At 38.4% G+C, this 18,478-nt stretch overlaps 1 long non-coding RNA gene across 1 annotated transcript in view; it reads right to left on the bottom strand.

The window, feature by feature from the left end:
* The window catches only part of LOC116280579 (uncharacterized), a 205,581-nt gene that overhangs the window by 66,273 nt on the left and 120,830 nt on the right, over positions 1 to 18,478 (bottom strand). The window contains exon 4 of the long non-coding RNA XR_012072782.1: positions 16,145 to 16,206. This is a non-coding gene — a long non-coding RNA (uncharacterized lncRNA). The remainder of the gene's footprint in view (positions 1 to 16,144; positions 16,207 to 18,478) is intronic.

Below are 18,478 nucleotides of genomic sequence, written 5' to 3'. Positions count from 1 at the left end.
AAAGCATGGAAAGACCCTGCTCACAGAGAAAAGGCTTAACCTGGAAGCTAAATGGGGAAGACCCTTTCTCTTCCAAAGAACAGAAGTGTGGCTAAAGATGTCGGTCTTACCTGACTTGTGAGGTTGAGGGATAATGAATGAAGAACACACCAGGGACTGGGCTTGGCACAAAGGAAACATGTAGGGAATGACTGTCATTGCTACATAGTTTTTATCCTCATGGTCTCTGTAACAGAGTTTAGTCATGCATCTGAAAAGATCAGTGTTGGACTCTAGTGCAGGGGAGAGGGGAGGGTTACTATAAATATAGTCTGAGAGTGGCAGACAGATGGAACCCTGGGGACCCACAGTTTGCTGGGAAAAACCCCAATTCTTCCAGCCCTTAAAGTAGTGGTACACAGAAAAGTGAAATCATTCATTGGACAAGTGGATTAGAACATGTGACTTGTATTAGTGGGATCTTTGCCATCATAGCCTACACTGTCTCAGGCTGGATACAAGCCATTATTTCATAATTTTACTATTAACTCAGCTACCAAATTTCCTCAAGCTACACATTTTCCCTCAACTACAACATCATTAGTTTGACATGGTAAGTATGAAAGAGCTATTTTCTAAGAAAAACATTTTTAAGTTGATATATCATTTTCAACACATCCTATATATAAAGCCTCTGTGTTTTAAGGGTTACTTAGATTACTTTAATCTGTTAAAAAGAAAAGCTAACATCATACTTTTGGATACTTCAGACTTCTTTCTCTTTGCTTTAATGATCTTCTTTTCTTCCTTTAGTTTTATCTCTGTTCAAAAGCAAAATTTTAAATCCTTTAAGTAAAAATTGGAAAAATTTCTGGGTTTCACACAGCACCTGGCTCATTGTTCAGAATATTCTTTGTTCTATTTTTTAACGTACATTTTTAAAGGTAATAATATAATAAACTTTGACCTTTAAAATCTTCAAATAAATCATTATCAAGAGAAAGGACTATGTCATGAGCAGGATGGAAAAAAAATCTAGCAAGGATAGGAAGTCATAGAAAAGTCCTAAAATGGAGTATACGTGTGTGTGTGTGCTGTTGTTTTTGTTCTTGTTCTTTTGTGTACGTGTGTTTAAAGTGAGCAAATTTTGAGTAAAAAAGGTAAGAATGAGAAAAGTGGTAAGCTGCTTCTGAAGTTCTTTCATAGGTAAAATTTTGTGAAGCAAAGGAGAAAAGAACTGTAAAAACCAGTGCAGTTCCCTGTGGCATCTGTTTACACATCAAGCTCTGACTATTGTAGGCATCCTATTGTCATTTGGGCTCCTTGTTCTCGGCCAGAAGGAGGTGGTGATGTTTTCTGTATTTCTCTTCCTTTTCCTTCATTTTTCCTCCTCCTTTCGTTCCTCCTCATCTCTCCCCTCTTTATTCTCCTCCCTTTGCTCTTATATTCAGTTTCTGATAGAGAATCTTTCCTGATTTCCCTACAAACATTGTTCCTTTTCCTGGTACAGATAATGTTTTGTTTGATCAAAGTAAAATCAGTGAATGAAAACTTCTGAAGCCAAAGTTTCTTCCATGTCATTTCATACTGAAATCTACAACAGGGCCCCTGAAGCTGTTTTCGTGCTGAAACGAACATAGGAGCCAAGTCAAAGCCAATACAAGATGAGTTCAACTGCCACATATATCTGAGGCTAAGGGGAAATTACTTCTGAGAGAAGTAACGTGTTGGCTTAAATTCACTATGAAATATAAATGACTGATGTCAAATTCTTTGCAGAGGCAGAAATTGATGAAGGAGAGAGTAAGGAGTCCTCTAAGAATGGAGCGCTCAGCAGAGGGGAGAAAAATATGCAGAAAAAAGGAGGCTAGAATATCGAAGGTCAGCTAGGTCTGCACTTCTACTTTGCCTTGAACTTGCTCGACCCTTCGTAGATGTGTCAAAGCATCCAGTTATTGTCATTCAAAATCAGAAAGCAAAAACTTATCTCAGAAAAATGGAAAGTATCTACAGAATGTCAGGCAGTCATGGCCTAATTGAGTCTTGGGTTTGGGCCAGCCAACAACTCCCAACCCCAACTCAGCTGCTAAAACCCCTACCTGGGGTTGGCAGAGTTGGGCAGAGCCAGAATTTCTGAGTTTATCGCAGGACAGTGTTTGGGCACTCGCTCATCTCTTGTTCTCTGAGCAAGCAAGTGTTCTCACACTGGCTTTGTTGTGTTATGGAACACCTGCATTCTCCAAAATTTAATAGTCCTAATTTTGACTACTGCTGTCTAACTCCAGAAGTCCATGGTAAGATCCAGCAATCCCATCCTGGGCATATATTCAGAGGGAACCTTAATTCAAAAAGACACATGAACCCCAATGTTCACAGCAGCACTATTAACAATAGCCAAGACATGGAAACAACCTAACTGTCCATCAACAGATGACTGGATAAAGAAGCTTGGTATACTTATACAATGGAATACTACTTAGCCATAGAAAAGAATAAAATAATGCCATTTGCAGCAACACGGATGAACCTGGAGAATGTCATTCTAAATGAAGTAAGCCAGAAGGAAAAAGAAAAATACACATGATATCACTTATATGTGGAATCTTTAAAAAAAAAGAAAAAAGACAAATGAACTTACTTACAAAACAGAAACAGACTCACAGACACAGAAAACAAACTTATGGTTACCAGAGGAGGAAGTGGGTGGGAAGGGATAAACTGGGAGTTTGAGATTTGCAAATACTAACTAATATATATATATATAAAATATAAAATATATATATTATATATATAAATAATATATATATAAAATAGATAAACAAGTTTATACTGTATAGCACAGGGAACAATATTCAATATCTTGTAGTAACTTATGGTGGAGAATAATATGAGAACAAATGTATGCATGTTCCCATGTTCCTATGTGACTGAAGTACTGTGCTGTACACCAGAAATTGACAAAACACTGTAAACTGACTGTAGTTCAATAACAGTATTTTTTTTAAAAGTCCATAGCAAGAAGCAATTTTTCATTTTCTGAGCTCTAATTTGATGTTGCACCTTCTAGGGGAGAAAGATGGTTTGTGAAACTAGAATGCCTCATTGCCTCTTCCTCCCCAAAGCAGTAACTTACAGGAAGTAAAGAAAATTTTGCTTCCAAAGCTGTTATGGCGTTATTGCCAAATTTGAGGATTACTAAAGGTCTCCTGACAAAATCTTCTCCATGAATGTCAATAGTAATATTATGTATTTATATATAATCATAATATCAATCCATTTATTGAATGTTTATTATGAATCAGAACTTTACATGTATCAGCTCATTTGTAGTCAAAATAACCCTATAGGTCCTACTATATCCTACACATATATAGGTCATATATATATATATATATACACACACATATATATATGTACATATATATGTATATATATGTATATATATATATAGGAGGACCTATCCCATTTTATAAGTGATAAAATTGAGATTCAGTGAGATTTAACTGCTAATTAGTGGCAACAGGAAGATATGAACCCAGGCAGTCTGTCTGACTTCAGAAGCCTGTGAGCTTAAGCACTACACTCAGTGCCTCCGTGTATGCCTCTAACCACTATCTAATGCCTCTACATGGATTCTTCATGATAGACCAGAAGTTCCTCACATTCAACTTGTGTCCAGATTTACTTCATATGCTTGGTGCCAAGGCCAGGCCTATGGGAAGATGGTCAACATATCTGGAAGTGAATGCATGGAGGAGCCTCCCTGGTTGGTACACAGAACACCCTCCTGCACCTTCCCATTATGTATCTGGGGTCATGGCTAGCTACAATACTACTGGAAAGATGCACTAAACAAGTCTCTGTAAATGTGATTTGGAAAAGTTCCTTTCTTCATATCTGGACCTTGTACTAACTTAAGGAGCCTTTGGCAGCATTTACCTGGAGCTAACATGCCTATTGCAATGGCTTTTAGACCATTAAATAGATGGCTTATCTCACCTTAATCAGAAAGTCAGTCTCTCTCTCTCTTTTTCTCTCTCTCATATACACAAACACACACAAATACACACACACACACACACACACACACACATACAGACTCCATCTGCTTCCTTCTTGATTAAGGTTAGACTCTACTAGGTGTGGTTCCCAAACTTCCCAAACAGAATAACTGACCCAACACTTTTCCCCTAAGCCTGCGTTCTTACTTCTTAAAGAGAAACAAGCTTGGAGAAGCGTTGGGAGTTCCCTCTCTTTGCTTCCCCATATTCTTACCCTTGCAGGCTGCTCTGGTTCCAAACGTAAACATTGCTCAGTCTGGTCATTTCTGAAGCCCGGGGGAATTTTACCCACAAAGGACACTATAGTATTACCCCACCTACATGAGCAAGGCAAACTTGATTTCTCTTCAGTTGGCTACTACTCCTGGTGATGACACTTTTAAAAGTGACTAGAGCCCCCTTAGAAAATTTCAAATGTATTTGGAATCTAACAACAGAATACATTTTCTAAAGTTATGTATAACAAAGCTATTTCTCCACCAGCTATTTCAGTGGATCAGAGTCTGCTTATTTCAGAAGCCCCAGGATGCCTTACGAATATTTGTCTCATTATCCCCATTATTTTCTCCTCTAGGGAACTGTCCCTAATAAACTTTGCTATGTCTCTTCTCCTGGCTAGTTTTAATATGAGCCAAGGGAAAGATTTCAGAAAAGCATGAGTTCTTTTCTGCCTGGGCTTGCAAAATTGTCTTGCTGCAGATGCATCTGTTAGTAATGATTGAGACAATCTGTGTAGCCTAAGACAACTTGTTGAGAGATGACTCTAAAGAGATCCTCTTCCAAGGAACATTTAACCTCTTAGTACCTTTTCATGACAGCAGGATCTTCAATTTAGTTGTTGCAGAAAAATAGAGGATGACTTCTCACTAGCATAGCCACCTTAAAGTAATGCTTGCACCTTGAAACCAAGAGGACCTTGAGAAATTCAGGGCCCCAAAACTGTAAATATTACCTGAAAAGATATTTCAAGTACCATTTCAAATTCTTATCCTCTCTCAGGGGGCCTAGGGTGATTGAGTCGGATAAAGATCTTCTTTGAGAGGACTAGAATCCTTTGGCATTCTTTACATGGCCAAGAAGACCTCAAAACTAAAGCCAAATTCTTAGGATGCTGAGAAGCTCAGAAAATCTCTGAATTAGTTCTATAACCCACTTCTCCTCTTATCACCTTTTTGACTCAGTCTGAGAATAAAATCAACATAGTTTCTAGCTGGAGACTTAGAGTAGCCTAGATTTGAATACCACGCCCAATGGCCTCAAGACAAAACTGGAGTCCTATTTCTTTTGTAGCCGTATTTGCTAGCGTGTTAGTTGATACAAAAGGCCACCCCACTCAAGCCAGGGATTATAGACTCTGAGAAGTATATGGCAACGTGCCAGGAGGACAAGAAGCCACAAGATAAACACGGTATATTTTCCTGGAGTGCCAATAATAGGGGAAACACCATTTTTTTAGAGCATTACAAACTATTGTAGTATGCAAACTTGGAGTAAAATGCAAAATTCACAGACTTTTAAAATAAAATAAATCATAAAACTGCACATAAATTTTGAGCTTGAGGCGAAAGCTTCCAAATTCTTCCCCAGATCTCAGGGGTCTAAATGTTTATTTTCCTCCTCCATTAGGAGAACTTTGATCAGCATTTGAGAAAAACTTACCTTAATGTACCTCTCCTAGAGACACTGACATTTTAAAAAGATACTCTTAATGAAAAAAAAAAACAACTGTTACCAAAAAAGAGAGAGAGAGAGAGAGAGAGAATGAATTAAGGAAAAGAAGTATTTTCAGGTCTTTACAGTACATACATATTTATAACATTAGTCCTCATTTTATGAAGGTGGAATCTGAGATCCAGAAGGGTTGAGAAATTTGTCCAACATCACATTAAGTGGCAAAGCCAAGGCAGGCAATGAATAGAAATAGTGAGGTAAGGAGATTCTTTTCCAAAGCCCCCATATCATTGCCCACAGTCAATCATTCACGTCACCTACATGAAAGAGTCCGCTGGATTTGCGATAGTTGGTACTAGAGCACTGCCATCCTGCTCTAGGGAAAACCCTTCCTACATCCCTGACAGCTCAGCAGCCAGACTCACAAAAGGAGAATGAGCTTAGGTTAATTCTCTCAAAATACATTTCTCATTTTTTTCAAATTTTAATTGACATATAACACTGTATTAATTCATCATATTAGCGTACAGTGTGATAATTTGATATCCGTATACATTGCAAAATGATTATCACAGTAAGTCTAGTGAACATGTATCACTCATATAGTAACAATTTTTTTCTCATGATGAGAGTTTTTAAGATCTACTCTCTTAGCAACTTTCAAATATATGATACAGTATTGTCAACTATAATCGCCATGCTGTACATTATATCCCCAGAACTTATTTATCTTGTAACTGGAAGTTTGTACCCTTTGACCCGCTTCCCCCACTTCCTCCACTCCCTATCCTCCACCTCTGCAACCAGCAATCTATTCTCTGTTTCTATGAATTTGGATATTTTAGGTTCTGCATATAAGTGAGATCATAGAGTATTTGTCTTTCTCTGTCTGACTTATTTCACTTAGCATAATGCCCTCGCGGTTCATCCTTGTCACAAATGGAAAAATTTCCTTCTTTTTTATGGCTGAAATTTATATGTATATGACATTTCCTTATCCATTGATGGAGACAGGTTGTTTCCATGTCCTGGCTACAGTAAGTATTGCTGCAATGAACATTTGGGTTCTCAGAAGATATTTCTGTTGACCTCTGTTTATCCCTCCAGCCAGACTGAAGATAGTTTTGATGACACGGACTTACTACTCTTGGCAGTGGAAAGGAGGTCTTTGAAGGGATCACATGGAAATTAAAAAATGAGAAACCTGAGGATGCCTGACCATTTTAGCGCTCAGTCTCTGCTTCTCTCTGTGTCGCTCTCTGGGACTCTGAATCTTAAATATACCACTCTGTTTCTTCCTCAGTTTCTATTTCTCTCTGTCTCTGTTTTTTCTTTTTTTTCTTTCTATCGATTTTCTATGTCTTCCTTTTCTACCCATTCTTACTGTAGTTGATCTGAAAAATATGCTTAAAGATCTAAATGTAAGAGTGAATACTATAAAACTTCTAGAGGAAAATGTAGGTAGAACACCCTTTGATATAAATCGAAGCAAATTTTGGGGGATCCACCTCTTAAAATAGAGGAAATAAAAGCAAATATAAACAAATGGGACCTAATTAAACTCAAAAAAGCTTTTTCACAGCAAAAGAAACCATTGACAAAACAAAAAGACAACTTACTGAATGGGAGAAAACATTTGCAAATGCCATGGCTGATAAGGGATTAACATCCAACATGTATAAATAGCTCATACAACTCAACATCAAAAAAACAAACAATCCAATTTTTTTCAAATGGGTAGAAGAACTGAATAGACATTTTTCCAAAGAGGAAATGCAGATGGCAAACAGGAAAATAAAAAGATGCTCAACATTGCTAATCATCAGGGAAATGCAAATCAAAATCACAATGAGAAATCACCTCACACCTGTCAGAATGGCTATCATCAAAAAGTCTACAATAACAAATGTTGGCAAGGATGTGGAGAAAAGGGAACCCTTGTACACTGTTGGTGGAAATGCAAATTGGTGCAGTCACTGTGAAAAACAGTATGGAGGGTTCTCAAAGAACTAAAAATAGAGTTACCATATGACCTAGTAATTCCACTCCAGGGTATACATCCAAAAAACCCCAAAAAACAAAAAACACTAATTTAAAAAGATACACGCACCCCTATGTTCATAGCAACATTATTTACAACTGCCAAGACATGGAAACAACCTAAGTGTCCATTAACAGACACATACACACAATGGAACACTACTCATCCATAAAAAAATCCCAAATTTTGCCATTTGCAGCAACATGGATAGAATCAGAGGGCATTATGCCACGTGAAATAAGTCAGACAGAGAAAGACAAATATCATATGTTATCACTTATATGTGGAATCTAAAAAATAAAAAACTAGAGAATATAACAAAAAAGAAGGAGACTCATAGATATAGAGAAAAAACTAGTAGATACCAGTAAGGAAGTGGGGGAGGAACAATTTAGGGGTTGGGAAGTGGGAGGTACAAATGACTGAGTATAAGACAGGCTCAAGGATGTATTGTAGAACACAGGGAATATAGCCAATATTTTGTAATAACTGTAAAAGGAAAGTAATCTTTAAAAAGTCTATAACAAAAATTTTTTAAGAAAAATTGTATCATTTGCTAACAAGCCTGAGGATATAAGCATCACAATATGTAATTAAAATATGCAAAGCAAGTGACAGCCCTAGTTCATTGCTTGGAGTTTTGTTGCATATTTATTAATTTATTTATTAATTATAATTTAATTTGAAACATTTCAGGCTAGACTGTGAGATATTCTGCATATGCTAGTTAGTTTAAGCTTCCACTCCGGGGCAGTCAGCTGCCTTAATGGAAAATCTATACTCCTGGGGGCCCAGTTAGCATCTTATTTGGAAGGACTCCTCTAGAAGCAGCTACTACAAATGTTTCTGTCTTCTGTATCTCAATCAGTACCCAAGGTTTTCCTAATTAGCATAGTGAATTTTAGACATATTTAAAGTGATGATTTATTAAATAAATTAATGGCTTTTTAGTTAGTGCATCATACAAGTTTCCACATATTTGTAACGCTACTCTCCTCAAATACCTCATTTACAGAAGTAAAACCTGAGGTTCAAAAGGTTTAAAATGTTCTTTATTGGTGAAGTTAAATGTACTCAAAACATATAGATTGGCTAAAATACTTGAGACTCTCCACATCCCTGCTTAAATAGGGTATCAGAATCTAGCTGGACCCATAGCCTATCTCTTTGAGATGATGCCCAGGGCTTGATCTCTGAATGGTCCCAGGTCCAGCCATTAGCCAGGAGGATTTCCGTTGTCTAAACTGTAGAGGAACAGAATCCTACCTCTGGAATATCACCATATTTGCCTCAGTGGACCTTTCATGCAAGTGGGGGTGAACACAACCAAAAAGATAGAACCCTGGGATGGCATCACGTTTGCAAAACAGATTGTATGAGCTACTTTGTGTCTGCCTGCTTCTCTGACTGTTTAATGTTCACATGTGCACCAGAATTTGCCTTAAGACAGGTTGTCTTGAGGTCAGTCTATCAACTGATTGAAAGGTTGTGTGGGAATAACTCTCACCCACCTCAAACTTCTTCAAGGCTCCTGCAGTCTACCAAAGAGGACATGAGAGTTGTGCATTAAAAATAGGCTTGGGTTAGTTAATAACAACAATATAAAAAAAACAAGCAAAGGCAGCTTTGTTTCATATTTCTGCTGCCTCCAAAGGACTCCGAGAAGAAACTCTGAGAAGAACTGGTATAATGACAACCCTGCACTAAGAGGCTGTGGGAAGATCTAGGTTCCCCATCATGATCACCAGTTATCTGTATGACTTTGGGGCAAGTCATTTAACCCTCTGAGTCTCAATTATTGTGTCTGTAAAATAGGAATAATTGCTTTCTTACACCAAGTGTCTCTTGAGTTTTAGAAATTATTATTCAAAGAAGTTGCAGCTTTGATTTCGGGGAAGGGTCACCTTCCACAACTTCAAAATGCTCCAACTTATTTTTTTATTTTAAATTATTGGAGATTATAGGTTTTGTGGATAGCAGTTTTACTGAGATATAATTTACATGCCATACAATTTAGATATTTACAGTATTTAACTCAATGCTTCTTTAGCATATTCAGAGTTACCTAATCATTACCACAATCAATTTTAGAACATTTTTTCACCCCTGAAAGGAACCCCATAACCTTTAGCTATCACCCCCATCCTCCCCCATTCATTCGTCTCCAGCATTAGGCAGCCACTGTTGAACTGTCTGTCTCTACTTTCTGCCTATCCTGGCTGCTTCATATAAATGAAATCATACAATAGATGGACTTTTGTGACTGGCTTCTTTCACTTAGCATAACGTTTTCTAAGTTCATCCATGCTGTAGCATGTATCGGTACTTTACTTCGTTTTATGGCCAAATAATATTCCACTGTATGAATATAACACATTTTATTCATTCATTCATCAGTTGATGGACATTTGGTTTATTTCTACTTTTTAGTTATTACAGGTAATGCTGCTATGAACACTTCATGTGCAAGTTTTTGTGTGGACATATGTTTTTATTTGTCTTGCATATACACCTAAAAGTGGAATTGCTAGCTTCTACCCCATATGGCATCTCTAAGTTTAATCTTTTGAGGTACCACTAGACTATTTTCCAAAATGACTGCAACACTTTACAGTCACTTACAGGATTCTAATTTCTCCACATCCTGACAACACTTGTTACTGCCTGTCTTTTTTATCATAGCTGGTGTGAGGTGGTATCCTATTGTGGCTTTGATTTGCATTTCCCTGATAGTTAATGATGGTTAGCATCTTTCCTGAGCTTGTTGGTCTTTCGGTTATTTTCTTTGGACAGGTGTTTACTCAAATCATTTGCCCATTCTTAAATATGGTTGTCTATTATTGAACTGTAATAATTCTTTATATATTCTAAACACATATTTTAAGTATACTTATCAGATATATGATTTGGAAATATTTTCACCCATTCTGCATGTTGTCTTTACATTTTCTTCATAGTGTACTTCGAAGAATAAGTTTTTAAAGAAGTCTAATTTATCTTTTCTGTTGTTGTTGTTGCTAGTGCTTTTGGTGTCATATCTAGGAATCCATTGCCAAATCCAAAGTTGCAAAGATTCACTTCTATGCTTTCTTCTAAGAGTCTTACAGTTTTAGCTTTTACATTTAGCCTTTTGATCATTTTAAGTTAATTTCTGTACTAGTGTAAGGCAGAGATCCAACTTCATTCTTTTGCATATAGCTGTCCAGGTGTACCAGCACCACTTGCAGTAAAGTCTGTTCTTTCTCCATTGAATGATGTTGGCTTTTTTCTCCCAAAAAACTAGCTGACTGTAGATTGACCTCTGGGCTCTCATTCCTATTCCATTGATCAGTATGTCTATCCTTATCCCAGTACCATACTGCCTTAATACTGTTGCTATGTAGTAAGTTTTGAAATTGAGAATATAAGCCTTCCAACTTTTTCTTCTTTTTCAAGATTATTTTGATTATTCTGGGTTCCTTATATTTCCATTTGAATTTTCAACTCCTTTCTAAAATTTCAAAAAGAAAAACTCTTCTAGTATTGGTGGGCTGTAAGATCTATAAATGGATTTTTTTTTTTGCCTTCTTGGGACTTAGAAGCAAAGAAATCAAAATTTCTATGGTTATGTGGCTTCTATATAGCAAGAATTTCTGCAAAACAAGTTCATCCAACTGAATATTCTTTAAATATCCTCTTGCACTGTTTATCCTCCTCTTTCCTTAATGAGAGATCCTTTCAAACTGTTCAGCTTGAGAAGCTTTGCCTGCTAAGAATGATCTCAGCCACATACTTGGCCACATCTCCCTTAATTTCAAGCTTCTAGAGGTTGTCACTCGTTAGAGAAGCAGAGGCAACAAGAATAGCCTAGTATCAATTACCAATCTGAAGAAAAAAAATATACACATATATATTTTCAAGAAATGTGGGAGAAGCCAAGATGGCAGAGTAGAGAAACTCACAGCTAGCCCTCTTCCACAAATACACCAAGAATTACATCTACAAACCCACTGAATCGCACAGAACACCTACTGAACTCTGGCAGTGCCTCTCACTTCGAAATATGGGAGGATTCTCACAAAATCTGATAAACAGCAAGTTCATACTGTATAGCACAGGGAACTATATTCAATATCTTGTAGTAACTTATGGTGAAAAAGAATATGAAAACGAATATATGTATATTCATGTATGACTAAAGCCTTGTGCTGTACACCAGAAATTGACACAACGTTGTAAACTGACTATACCTCAATAAAAATATATATACAAAAAAAAAAAGAAAGAAAAAAACAATTGTTCCCTGAAACCACTCTCTTATTTTGAATTCTTGATCTGGGCATCACCTAATTAAAAGCTGTATGCCCTTACCTGCCTCCTTCATCCCCCACTGGGTAATGCGCTGGTCTCAAGAATCCATCTGAGCACAGGGAAATATACACAAGATCTTATGGTAGCTCACAGAGAAAAAAAATGTGACAATGTATAATATATATGTTCATGTATAACTGAAAAATTGTGCTCTACACTGGAATTTGACACAACATTGTAAAATGATTGTAAATCAATAAAAAATGCTAAAACAAAAACAAAACAAAAAAGAATCCATGTGAACCACCACCACCCCCTCAAATGAGCACATTGAGAGGCGAGGAAAATGGTGTTGAAAGCAGTGGAGACCTGCAGAGAGAGGAGAGGAAAGGATAAAGAGCAAGATTAGAGCAGAAACCAATAGGAACAGAGAAGGGAAGAGAAAGAAGAGGGGAAGGGAAAGGGGAGCTCAGAAGGGGAGAGAGAAGCATATGGCAGGTATCAATTATTTACCATTTATGCACAATAAAAAAAAATGCACTTTAACTGCAGGAAGAGCACCAAATCCACTCAATAACCATTTAAAAGCATATGGAAATAAAATACCGCCATTTAAAGGGCTGTAATAAATGTGCAATGCTCTTTGTAATGCCCCTGAAAGAATACAAGTGTTAAACCTTGGTAAATTACACTTAAAAGTAAGTGTAACATAAAAACGAAATTAGGCATACAAATAACCTTACACTTAGGCATTTTTTAAAAGTCTCTTTCAAACAGTTAATTAGAAAAGCCTCTAAGGAGCATAACTTTTCTTCTTTCATATTCTCTTCTCCTAACAATAGAGCCAACCGAACAGCAGGACCAAATAAACATAGATTCAGGATGCATAGAAGGTCTGCATTATGTCATCTGCCCTGGAAAAAGAAAAATGGGGGAAGGCAATAAAGAGAAGGCACTGTCAGAATTGTTCCCTTCACTTATTAGAGAGCTGAATGAAACCCTTTAAATACGGGTCACAGAAATATGTAGATGTCATCAGAGGCTGTTTCCCAATTGCACGCTTTAATAGCTTCAATGTTCTCTTCAAAATGCAATAAGCCAATCAAAAAGTACTATTAACCTCATGTGCCCATTCTTCATTAACATCTGCTGTATAATAATATAGTCATGTTTCCAGTACACCCGGCCCCACATGTTCCAGCCTTCAAAGGGAGAGAATCAAAAAAGTTTGGCTCCAAGAAGGCCATAGCCATTAGATACCAGACTAAAGCAGGGACAGGATAGGGTGAGACTGCTGGTGGAACCTGCTGTCTTCCAGCCTGCGAAGGCCACATAAAAGTTCTAATCACAAACAAAAGTCCTCTCAGCAGTCGATGAGTATCACATGTCTTTTCCACCCTGTCCAGTCAGCCCCCAGATCTTCTCCCATTTGTAGCACAGCACATAACACCTGCATAATGTCATGAATGTTGCCGCTTGGGTGCCCCAGGAAGCCGACTTTCAGACAGAGACTAGTGTGCAGGGCACTTTTAAGGGGTGCTCCTGGGATACAACACCTATGGAAGGAAGGGAAGGAAACAAAACTGGGCAGAGAGAAGTCGGGATGCAATGCAGTTTCAACAGACATCTCAGCCGACCCTCTGCGGAGTTCTGAAGATGACTGACCACTCAACACTGTTCCATATGGGTGAGAGGGCCAAGGAACCCTACCCTTCCATGAGTCAGTCATTGAATGCAGCTGCCCCAGGAAGAGGGCGTGGCCTTATACCAGCCTGATCTCCCCACCCAGAACAACCTGGGGCTGACAACCCAGAAGGGGCTAGCAGCTCGGGGCATCAGACCTCAGGACAGAGAGAAGATCTAAGCAGCATATGCCCACATCCACCATAGCAAGCAAACAAAAAAGGCCTTTTCCAGTTCATCTATTCATTCAGAAAACATTTGTTGCATCATTTCAATGGGCATGGCACTGATCTATGAGGACTGATTCATGTTTCCAGCATGCCTTCCCACATAGAACACAAAGATCTTTATACTCATTGTGTCTCCCAAATTTTCTGTGAGGCAATACTGTATCAAGGACTCATCTGCCCATTTTACACACAGGAAAACTGATGGAGAAAAGTGATCAGCTAGAGTCTTTTCCAGGAAAGCCCTCCAGTATTTGAAAGAAAAAAGGCATCCTGAGATGATAGCAAACCTTGCCTACAAATGTGGACAATCCACTGACTTGGGGTTACAGATGGACAGGAAAAGGAGAGATAAAACTAATGAGAAATTTCCTGAGCTCTGGATTCTTTCCTCCTCCCTGTCTTCTTTCTATCTTTGCAGATGCTGGAGGGCAAGATTTGGTCCATAAATTATACTCTGATCCCATTTTCTAAATTTCATTAAAAATATTTTTTTCTCTTTTATCTGAAAATTCCTTTTTCAACTCTCATAAAGACACTCCTGGGTCGGCCTTATTACCCAATAAGTAACCTGCTACTGTTCACACTGACGATAATCAAGCCTGCACCGCTATGCTAACAATACACCAAAGTGTGCCACAGACCACCAGCGTCACCCTCTTGTGTCATTGCACTTAATTAATAAGTGGAACAAAGATTGCAGAAAAGAAAGAAATTTGATTATGCAGCATTGTAATGGCACTCCAGTCTCCTGCAAAGGCTGAGTGGGGTCTGCCCCCTTAAAATCTCCATTTGCTCCACCATTGCACCATGGAAATGTCAGCACAGCTCCCCCCACTGCCCCCTCCCCGAGGTGACCTTTAGCTGCATCTCTCAGTAATACTAACCCATTAGTCATGCCTGGGTCAGTGATGTGTCAATAACAGAATAATTATTGAAGAAAGCCTTAAGAGGAAGGATAGCAGCCTCGATTCAGAATTAGCTCGACCCAAACCGGCACCACGGCTTGTTGAATAAATGAATGGATGTCGAATAAATGGTCCCTTTACATCTGGAGACCTAAAGACTGTTGATTCCATTAATCCAGGAGGTTATTTGTAGCTGCTAAATACCTTTTTAGACCAATAAGTGGCATGGCTTTTACTCCTGCTGACTACAACCCACCCTTTCTAGTAGAACAAATTTACTGTATTCAATGGTTGTGGCATTTTGAAAGGAAGTCAGTCAGCAGGGCTGTTAGGAGCGCCTGCGCCTTTTGTAGGGGCACTGGATGCAGAGAACCTCTCCCCACACATGGGAGAGACAATCTTGAGATCTGAAATTAGAGATGCCTCCAAACTGTATGCTAGGCCTCTGGTAGAAACCACACAGTGCGGCGTGGATAAAAGAAATGAGGGACAACGAGAGAGGCAGTGTGGCTTAAGCGCCAAGGGGGAGCACAAAGGACAGAGGCACACCCAGGGAGAACGCCCTGCAAAGACTGGAGTTACGCTGCCACAAGCCAAGGAACTACCAGAAGCTGGGAGAACGGCCTGGAACAGATCCTTTCTTGGCTCCTTCAGAGAGAGTATGGCCTTGCCGACACCCTGATCTTGGACTTCTAGCATCCAGAACTGTGAGACAATAGATTTCTGTTATTTAGTTTATCGTACTTTGTCACAGCAGCGCTAACAAACTAATACACTGGGGTAATAACCTGCAGCCAGCAAGCCCTGTATGGAAGTCTGTCCTTGTCATTCACTTGTGTCATCTTGGGCAAGTTATTTAAGCTTCTTACCCCTCTACTTCCTACAGAAGCGAGACAGTAATACATGGCTTAACTACCTTACGAATCTAGTGTGGGAGTCAAAACCTCATGTACGCGAAAGCACTTTCCAAACTCTAACAAAGCATTATGTACGTTGTATATGACATAAAAGGATCTAATATGACATTCTGTATGGTGGCACTTCCCATCCCTAAGGTATGTACAAATTAGTGTCTCCAGGATTCTATAAAGAGAGCTCCAAAAGTGTTCAGAAAATAAACAAATACATGAAAAACTCCCTCTCGCTAGCCTAGACAGGCAGGATGGATCTGAGTAGGGAATGGGGAGCCTGTTGAGGTGAAAAGGAGAAGCCAGATCTAGAGTTACCTCTTCCTAATATTACAGCCCAAATGAAAATGACAGCTGAGCAAGGGAAATAACATACCAAATAGGCACCAGCAAAGACCAGCTGCCCAAGATCCATCCATCCCACAGGAGCAAAGAGGCCTAGGGAAAGAGAGAGAGCTGGGGTTAAGGAATATAATGTACAACACTCAATGGCAGCTTCTAGACTGTGACAGTCTTCATTAGAAGCCATATATAATATTTTTTATGATTTTTTAAATAAGCAGATACTTCTTCTATATTCAGTTGCAACCAGAATAAATCCTATGGTCCTTCAGTTCCAACTATTACATGAAGCTGAATTTTTTTAAAAGTCCAAGAAACAAAATGACAATCCATTGACAGTATGTGCGTGCCTTGATATGATATGATGAAACTGGCACTTTACCTCTGTGGTCTTCCTCCAGGTACTACAACCCTGGTCTAATCATAGGAAAAACAGGAGACAAATAGAAGGATATCCTACAAAATACCTCCCCAGTACCCTTCAAAATTGGCAAGGTCGTCAAAAACAAGGAAAGCCTGAGAAACTGCCACAGCCAAAAGGAGTCTAAGGAAACATGACAGCTAAATGTCACGTGGTACCCTGGATGGGATCCTGGAACAGAAAAAGGACATTAGGGAAAAACTAAGGAAATCTGAAGAAACTAGGGGCTTTAGTTAATAATAATATATCAATATTGGTTCATTCATCATAACAAATGTACTATACTAATGTTAAGATGTTAATAATAGGGGAAACTAGGTACAGGTATATGGGAACTCTGTACCATTGTCTCAGTTTTCCTATAAAGCTGAAACTAGTCTAAAAAATAAAGTTCATTAAAAAATTTTAAAGGCAATCCAAATTTTGCTTTCATCTTTTGAAGAATATTAGAAGAAATCATATTTGTCTTATAAAAACACTTCTTTAAAATCCCCTTTTCTCTTTTCTTCAGATATTACACAACCTAAAAGTTCTCCAGGGCTTCTTGCTCTTTCAAATCTCTACACACACATATGTGCATATGTGTGCACACACACATACACTCTGCCTGAAAGCCAGAAACCGTGGCTTTTTGTCTCTCATCTTTCCTTGCTGATAACAATGCTATCTCCACTGTCACCATTCCCCACCTGCTGGCCCTTCCTGAATGTGTCACCACCAAGACTTCTGTCCAGCCAACTAGTCACAGCCCCTCTGGAAACCTGGATGACACAGTAGTTTCATGTACCTGTTCTTCCTTTGCTGCTTGTGAAAAAAAAAAAAAGGCATAAAGCATTCCCTGGAACGTGTAGCTTTTCTCCCGGTCTGTCAGATTCTCTTGTAAGCAATTCTAGTGGAGAATGTGTAACAAATAAAATTTTCTACCTCAATATGTGATAAATATTTTAAAATACAAAAAGTAAACCTGTCGCTAATTTCATTCTCCTACTACCTAGATATATGAACTAGTGTTGAGTTTTTAAAAATTGGCGATACCAGAAGACTATATACAAAACTGGTACTATTTCATAAAGCTCAAAAATAAGCAGAGCTAAATATTGTTTAGACATACCTGAATAGGTGATAAAACTAATTTTTTATATTTTATCATATATATATATATTCTTTGGTATTTATAAAATAAAAAGATGTATTTTTAAAAGATAATTAGAACCCTAATGAGTTACTATATCAGTCAGATTCCTCCAGGCAAGGAAACCAAGCTTAGCTTATTTATGCAGAAAAAGAACTTATTAATAAGATATTGGATGGCTCACAGAATAGCCCTGGGAAGACACTGCTAAACACAGACACTACAGCTTACATCTCCAAGCCACCAACACAGGACACTGATAAGAGCACTAAAACCTCACCACCTTCAAAACTGGATAGGGGGACAGCTGCTGCCATCAGGTACCCTTGTGACTCCTGCTTCTTCTCATCTTCTAGTTCTAGTTGCCAACTCTGGGTGGAGAATTCTGATTGGTGGAGCACAGGTCATGTGCCTGTGCCCTATCTGCAAGGGAGGCTGGAAAAGTGCTTGGCTTTTATGTAGGAGGCAGTCTAAGCCTCCCCAAGACTCATAAAGTAGTGAATCTTCCACACAGAGATAGTGACTTCAGATACTAGATGTCAAAACAGTTGACAAATGTCCATCCCATCTTTTCCATATCAACATACATTGTTCTTCCCATGCATCTGCTTTTTTAAAATAAAGTGGCTTAACACAATGTAACTATCCCTCATATAATCAATGAACTATCACCTTATGCCCAAAGTGTGGAGACCACCCAAAGACCCAAGGTTTCATCAGGCCCTGCACCCAGTTTCAAGTGCAAGATCGCTGAGTGTTCATTCTTACACTAGTCCCATCATGATCTTCTCCTGATATTCTGCACCCTCTAAACC

This window comes from Vicugna pacos, chromosome 5, assembly GCF_048564905.1.
Source record: "Vicugna pacos chromosome 5, VicPac4, whole genome shotgun sequence".
In the NCBI taxonomy this organism is placed as follows: Eukaryota; Metazoa; Chordata; class Mammalia; order Artiodactyla; family Camelidae; genus Vicugna; species Vicugna pacos.
Note: the sequence above shows the minus strand (reverse complement) of the source record. Positions and strands in the feature narration are given on the sequence as shown.